Below are 7868 nucleotides of genomic sequence, written 5' to 3' on the forward strand. Positions count from 1 at the left end.
GAGGGAGAAGCACACCCAGCCCGCAGCCAGAGGCCCAGCTCTGCTGATTAAATAGATGACGGATGGAAAGTGCTCAGAACAGCGCTGCTCCGTGTCATCATTATCCCCCCCCGTAGGGAGAGTCTTAAAATTCAACGTGCTTCCCAACAGTCTGAGATGTAAAAAGCAGATTGTTGGCACCTGCCGCAGATACATAAGGTTTCCGTCAACGACAGAACACATAAGCTAGGAACAGAGCTGAGAAATTCCTATAGGGCACGGTAAGGACATTCCTCGTGTGTGTGTGTGTGTGTGTGTGTGTGGTGATGATGGAATTGACAAACCTGCTGACTGCCAGGTGTACAAAAGTGTGGCACACATCTCTACGTACAGTACAAAAAGCCTCACAATGACACCAAAGCACTGTGATACTTGTTCATGTCTTTACTATGTTATGCATTTTACCATTACGGTAAAGTATATTCCTACTTGTGAAACAGAGTTTACTAATGGGGCATAATGGTGCATGGCTATTAATCCCAACACCCTGGGAGGCTGAAGCAGGAGGACCACAAGGTGGGCAACTCAGTGTCTCAGTGATATCCTGTCTCAAAATTCACAAAGTACAAAGGGCTGGGGATCCAGCTTAGTGTGAAGGCCTGGGTTCAGTCTCCAGTACTGCAAAAATAATAATAAAATAATAAAAATAAAATGGGCTGGGGATGTAGCTCAGTGGAAAGCCTTTGGGTTCAACCCTCAGTACTGCAAAACGAAAACAAAAAACCCTGAGTTTACTGTAAGGCAATCTGTGACATTGGCAGCAGCCTTGTCCATGTCCCATACGCCTCTTCTATGTAGAAACGTGTCAGGTGACTGACCCACGCCATCTGAGTGTAAGTACACTGTGCGTTTGCACACTGGCAAGCTGCACAACGGTGCACTTCACAAAACATGTCTCAGCATTGATCAGTGCATGACTGTGTCCTGATTCAAAAGACATGGGTGGGACCTGGGGGTCTGCGTCTTAGCAAGCGCTGCCTCCCCTCTCCCCTCTCTATGAAATACCACCTACAGCACAGAACCTGGCATTCAAGACCTATTTATCACGCTCCTGCCTGAGCTGGGCATAGGGGACACAGTGGTGACCTCATAGGAGGGTCCAGAGTACACGTCCCAAAGCAGGACAGATCTAGGGTGTAATTGTGGCTCAACCACTTACCAGCTGTGTGGCTTTGAACCACACAGGTTCAAAGTGGCTTCTCAGTCACCCCACCTCAAAAGTAAGTGTGGAAACAGCACCGGCCTCCCTGAGCTGCCAGGAGGCTGGCACAGAGCGGGGCTCAGCTACACAAGCTACAGCTGGGTGCTATCATTCATTGGCACAGACACAGCGCAGCTCACTGGGGAGTGCGGGCCACAGGGAGGGCAGCTCAGCAGCACAGAGCAGGAGCGGGGGAGAAGACAGCTGTGCAGGTGGCTGTGGCAGCCCAGTGCCAAGTCCTGCCCAGAAGAGGGACCCCAGAGCAAAGCAACATCCAGCCCAATCACTGGCTCCAACAGCAACCTGAGGTGAGAGCGCACCTCCTGGCCAGACCATAGATTAGAAATACAGAGCTCCCATGGCTGGATTATATCCAGGTCTACTAGGTACTCTCACCTTCTTTTGTGACAGGGAGCCCTTTGGCTGTCTACAGACCCTTCCAGAATAATGTTTTAAAGTGGGATAAAATAAAATATGGAGGGTTTAAAGGAAGCCAATATAGTAAGATCTGGCAAAGAACGCCACTATAAAACATGCTGTGATATAGTAACTCATGTGCTCCTTTATTAAAGCAATAAATAACACAATCCCAAGGCAGCCAAGAGAACTATGGTAATTTGCATGCTGGGATGCACGGACTTATCTGTGGCAACTGAGATGTGGTGGGAAAATATGTGTGATTTTTATTGGAGACCAGGTGTAGCTCTTGCTACTGCCTTTGTCCCTTGCATTGATACCTGGAGGGAACGGTAAAGTAGGACCAATAAGGATGTAATTTTTCTACATCCAAATTCCTGAGTCCCCAAAAGCTGTTGGGCCCCAGATTAAGAAGCCCTGCTAGGCCCTGGGTCTACTTTAGATGCACACCCTGTGATTCCTGGGCCAAGGAGGCGGGTCCTCCCTCAGAAAGGTGTGGACTCATCTTCCACTCCTACCCACTTTCACAGTGCAGTGACAGGGCTTCCTCCCAGGAAAGCTCGGTGGCAGATCCTGGAGTAGGGTTTCAATGCTCTGGATTTATTTTAAGAAGTAAAAGTAGAAACATGCAGCCTACTCATGGCGCATCCCATGACCTTGGATATTAAAAGGACACAAGGAGCAAGGTGTGGTGGCACACGCCTGTCAACAATCTTAAATTTGAGCCTGGCCTGGGTGACTTAGTGACTTAGGAAACTCTGTCTCAAAATAACATGTAGCTCAGTGGTGATAGGCTCCTAGGTTATATCCCCAACAGTTGAAGACACAGGCAAGTGCAGAGAACCCCGTGTGGCATCAGCAGATTGGGTATACACATGCTTCTTGCTCACTCCACTCTCTGAGTCTCAGTTTCCTCATTTATAAAATGGGCCTGCTATGCAGGTTAGGTAAGATGGAGGCTTACGTGGGGGAGACAGCAGATCTGCCTGATGCACTACAACTCTTCCAGAAATGTGGGTCCTGTGCAGATCTGCTTACTAGAAATCAGCAGCTGTGGGCAAGGTAGAGGAGACTGGCAGGTGCCAGACCACGCTGGCCTTGACTGCCCCTGAGTCACCCAGGGGCAGCAGGAAATTGGGAGTACTGTCTGGCTGTCTTCTGGGAGAAGACACAGACTCTCTCTGGTATAGGATGACTTAGAAAATAAGAGTCAGAGGCCAGGCGGGAGCTGCTGCAGGGAGCCAGATGCCATCCAAAGGGAGAGAGGAGGAGGAGAATGTGGCAAAGGAGCCAGACACTCGGAGATGGAGGAGAAGGTGACGTGGAGAGGGCTCCCTACTCTATCTCATGTGTTGACTCAACTGCTGGATAAACAACTTCCATCCTCTCCCGAGCAGACCTCATGGGCCTTATCTGTCAAATGGGGAGATGTCACAGAGGGGAGGGCAACAGGCTGGCCCGGCAGGGCTGGGGTGACTTTGAGTACAACACTTATAGCGCATCAACTTAAAAAAAAACCTTAGAAACTAAGATCAACTGTGTTTAATGCAATCTTTCTCAGGCAAATGCAAAAAAATCCACATTGAACACAAATATCCCATTTTAAATAGCACAAATAACAGTGTCGGACCTCCCTTACGGGAGTCTGAGACCAAATGGAAGAGAAATCAGTAATACGGATCCTGTTCATATTTACAGTTTTGATACACTGTTCATCATGGATATTTTTGCATGAATTTAGATTTTCTCATAACAGCTTTCAGATATGCGATTCACTTGAATGCTTTTTAGTATAATCACTGAGTTTAGTAATTCATGGGTGGTTAGTACATTTGAAGGGGTAGATTCAGAGCTTTAGTATGGTAAAAATGCAACACCCCAAAGAGAAAAACCTTCTGCCCCTACCCTTGGCTAGCAAGCCCTCCTCTCTCTCCAGACCTCAGCAACCACCCACCCCCTTGGCCTCCAGTTTCCCCATCTAAGAACACCACATACACATGGAGTCAGTCAGCACATCATCTTGAATGTCTGCTCCTTCCACATCGCCTACTGTTTTCCAGGTTCATTCCTTCATCTGGGCTTTTAAAAATTTGCATTAAGATGTTTATGTTGATTACTTGGCCACCTAAATTCCAGCCCTGCCACCTAGCAGTGTTCCAGTCACACCCTGGTTTCTGCACACCCCTACTCAATGGCGTGGTTCTGTCCATACTGTACCCAGGAGCTAGGAGCTCAGGACCCCCCCCCCGTGCCCACTCCCTCAGCCTGTATAGCAGAGGCTTCTGGGAGCCTCTTATGGGAATAGGTTCCTTCTAGAGCCGTTCTGCCTCCACTTGCCAAAGAAATTCTTCCAGCTTTGCAGTGAGCATTTATTGAGCACTGGTTGTATACATCACACGCATTCACTTTGCAGCATTCACAGTGACATTCATGACCAAAGTGGGCATTAAGGGAGGAGAAGTGAGCACTGGACAAGAGTCAGGGGGCTGTGGCACTGAGTTCATCTCTGCTGCTCCCTGGCTGTCAGGCTCAGGGCAATGTACCCAAACCCCTGAGCCTTGGTTTCCTTATCTGTTAAACAGGGCCTACAAGGCTGTCTCCAGGAGACACCGTCACTCAAGGGTGACCACTGACCATGCGCAGTCACTCTCACCCGGCCCTTAGCTAAGGGTGTTAGAAGCACAGCTCCATCGGACCCTCCCAGCTGCTATGGAAGGGAGGCACATGGGCATCTGACCTCACAGAGAAGGGGAGGAAGGGGGGCTCTTTGTCAGTGCCGCACTGTGGCCAGGAGCAGGGTGAGGACTTCAGCTGAGGCCTGCATGGGAAGCCCTGGGAAACCCCGCGGCTTAGATCCAAGTGGCTTCACCTTTGCTCTGTATGAGGCTCCTCCCTCGAGAGACCCTTGTACAGGTCCCCATGGAGTCAGAAGAGTGGACCCTACAAACACAGCTCCTTGGGGAGGGCAAAGGCCCACCGCTGGGAATGCACATCCTTTTCTTTGGGGGTCCTGAGAGGCCGTCACCATGACAACCTGTCTTTATCACACATGACAGTCCTCTTTCTATGGAAGTTTTGTCACCCTGTCTGTGACTTTTGAGGGACAGTCAGCCTGGAAGAGCAGAGCAGAGAGCAGTCTTTTATACTCCACAGCGAAGGTAAAGTGGGTTCAAGTCTTTGTCACACTGCTAAAGCATCGGGGTTCTCTCTTCCCAACCTGGAAATCAGTTTCCCCACTGCTGACTTCCAAGGGGACGCTGAGTTCTGTCTCCTGCCCTGGGCTGCACCCAGCTCCAGCAGCCAGCACCGTCTCTGGCTTGAGGCCTGACTAGTGCCGCATGGCACACACCTCAAGGAATTTGGGGGCTAACGCTTTATTGACTGACTGACTGACTGACTGACTGACTGACGGTGGAGCAAGGGAGGAACCCAGCGCCTTGTACGGTGCAAGAGGAACACCCTGCGCTGGGCCAGGCCCCAGCCCCCCGGCGAGTATGTTAAGAGGCACAAAGGCATCAGGTCCCACACTTGTACAGTCAGGGTCCTCAGGGCGTCACCTCCCGGGTGCCAGGAGGGTGAAGTGACATAACAAATCCTACTGCGCAGAGGTTACGGAGCCAGGCGATGCCCTGGACAGTGCTGCCAGGGTGCCCCACACCGCTAACTCCCTGCAGCTCCAGTGTGGGCAGCGGGGCCTGCACGTGCTCCTCTCCTCTCTAAAGCCCAGCGCCCTCCCTGGGAAATGGAGCCCGCTCCAGCAGGCTGTGCAGAGGGCTCAACAGCTCAGCTGGCTGCAGCAGGCAGCCTGGCATCCTGCAGGAGCAGAAGCTGAGCTGGTCTGGACTTCATCCCAGACAGATCGGCAAGTTCCTACAGCCAGGTGCTTCTCCTGCCCAGAGGAGCTGGGCCCACCATTTCTTTGGCTAAGGCTGTATATCCAGCCCCTCTGACTGCCAAGCAGTCTCCCTCTGATCCTCAGCCAGCAGTGGGATCACAGCCTTGCCTCAGGGCACACGTCATTAGAAGAGCACAGAACATGAGGCTCATAGCAAGGGGCTAAGGGCATGGGCAAAGGCCTCCAGAGGGGTGGAGCTCTGCCAAGGATGGGCCCATGAGACCCCGGACCAGTAAACAACAGCCTCAGTTTCCCCATCTGTAAAATGGGGCTGGAATGCCTGCCTAAGAGTTGCTGTGATGCCTAATGGACCAGGTGCTTAAGGTGGGACTTGGCAGGAGAAGGACCCAGTAAATCCCAGCAATTAATTTCTCTTCATCTCTAATTAGGGAGCAGTTAGATATTCCACAGCACAATTGCCACGGAAGTAGTTATGGCCTCAAAGAAGAGGGATTCATCACCCTGTAAGATAATATAAGACATCAAGTGATAAAAAGGTTATCTGATCCCTTTCTGGTACGTATTTATATTGGAAAAAAAAAAAAATCTCTCCAAAGAAACACTCTAAAATGTAAGCCAGGGCTTCCAATTTTAACCTTCCTCCTTTCCCCAGTGTCCTATTTGCAGTGAATATATACCAACGATGGACACAAAATCAAAGACTGAAAAAATGAACTGGGGTGATTTTGAGATTTGCTGTGAAACTCTGGGACCTTGAGCCCAGGGAAGAGCCAGCAGTGGCCTTAGAGAAAGCTCTGGGCAAGCATGCCAGGAAGGAAGGGCTGGCCAAGGTCACACAGCAAGGTTATGAGGCAGCCAGGCCTGGCCGGCTCCCAGCACCCAGTCCCAGGGCTTCCAGGCACCCATGGCTACTGGCTCACACCTAGCAAAGCATGTGAATACAAATCACAGCCGGGCCATGAGTGAGGTGACCCTGGACAAGACATAGGTCCTCTATGGGACTGGTTTCCTGCTGGGAAAATGAAGTCAGATGACACGCAGTGCCAAAGGGCTGCTGTGCGGATTAAATAAAATACGGACTGCGTGAGGAACTTTTGTGCCCTGCCAGGCAGATAGCAGGGGCTCTTCGTCCTGTTATCAGTATTTACTATGGTAAGTACCATGAACAGGGCTGAGCACCCCTCACCTAAGCACGCCAAACCCTAAAATTTACTTAGCACTGTCACAACGCTCAAAAAGTTTCAAATTCTGGAACACTTGGGACTTCAGATATTCGGATTTGAGACGCTAACTGGTAAAGTTTCTGCAAATATTCCAAAATCTGAAAAATTCCAAAAAGTTAAAAACTATGAAACACTTCTGCTCCCAAGTATTTTGGATGAGGGACCCTCAACTCGGCGTCCATTTGGGATTCAGCTGCCTTGTGCAGAGCTCTCTGCAGGACACGCAATGCCAACCATCTCTAGTGGGCACAAAAAAGAAAACAGAATTGAATACTAGGGAGCTACAGCAGGTGTTTGAGCAGGAGAAGAACAGCCTGAGTCTGAAGTGGCACGGAGTGACAGCCAGGGCCCATCTACAGAGAACATCTCTGCCAAGATCCTTCCTCACAGGCCCCAACCACAACGCCAGCCATCCTCCCAGTGCTGCTCAGCCAAACCCCCAAGCAATTTCCACAGGCTCCACCCCCAGCCTGGCCTGCTTCTCCGGTACCAAGGCGGCTGTCAAACACCAAGCACTCAACAAGCTGGCCTCAGTGCCCAGGTCAGGTGACCAGGCCAGAGGCTGGGAGAGCCCAGAGAATGCCAGAGGAGAAATGGCCCCTACTTCAGAGTCACGAGGACTGGTATTCCGCTTAGCTCCTACTTTGCTGTGTGACCTTGGGATAATCCCTTACACTCTCTGAGCCCCAGACTGCCTACACCCAAAAAAGGGTGCTAACTGCTTCAGTAGGCTTAGGGGCAGCAGGAAAAAGGCACGCAATAAAACCACACTGGTTCTCCCCAGCAGCCGCACCCCCACCAGAGCACGGAGTACTCCTGGTGCTTGCTGTTATCAGCACTTGGGGCTCTGAGGCCAGTCCCGCACCACTTCCCTATCTGAGGTCTCAGTTACTAAGTTGTCCAGGCTGAGTTTGAACATTTGATCCTCCTGCTTCAGCCTCCCGGTGCACTGGGATTACAGGTGTGCACCCCCGTGCACGGTGCATGGCTTCACCACTCCTGTTCTGAAAATCAACGTAGCTGCTCCCCTCAAGGGTACACTCTACGATGTAAAAGGAAGGCCGGGCGGCGTGGGGGGTTGTCATGCCTCCCCGGAGCTCCTCTCAGCTAAGAGGCGGCCACTGTCGGTCAG

This window comes from Chinchilla lanigera, unplaced genomic scaffold (assembly GCF_000276665.1).
Source record: "Chinchilla lanigera isolate Chin_1 unplaced genomic scaffold, ChiLan1.0 scaffold00054, whole genome shotgun sequence".
Taxonomy (NCBI): domain Eukaryota; kingdom Metazoa; phylum Chordata; class Mammalia; order Rodentia; family Chinchillidae; genus Chinchilla; species Chinchilla lanigera.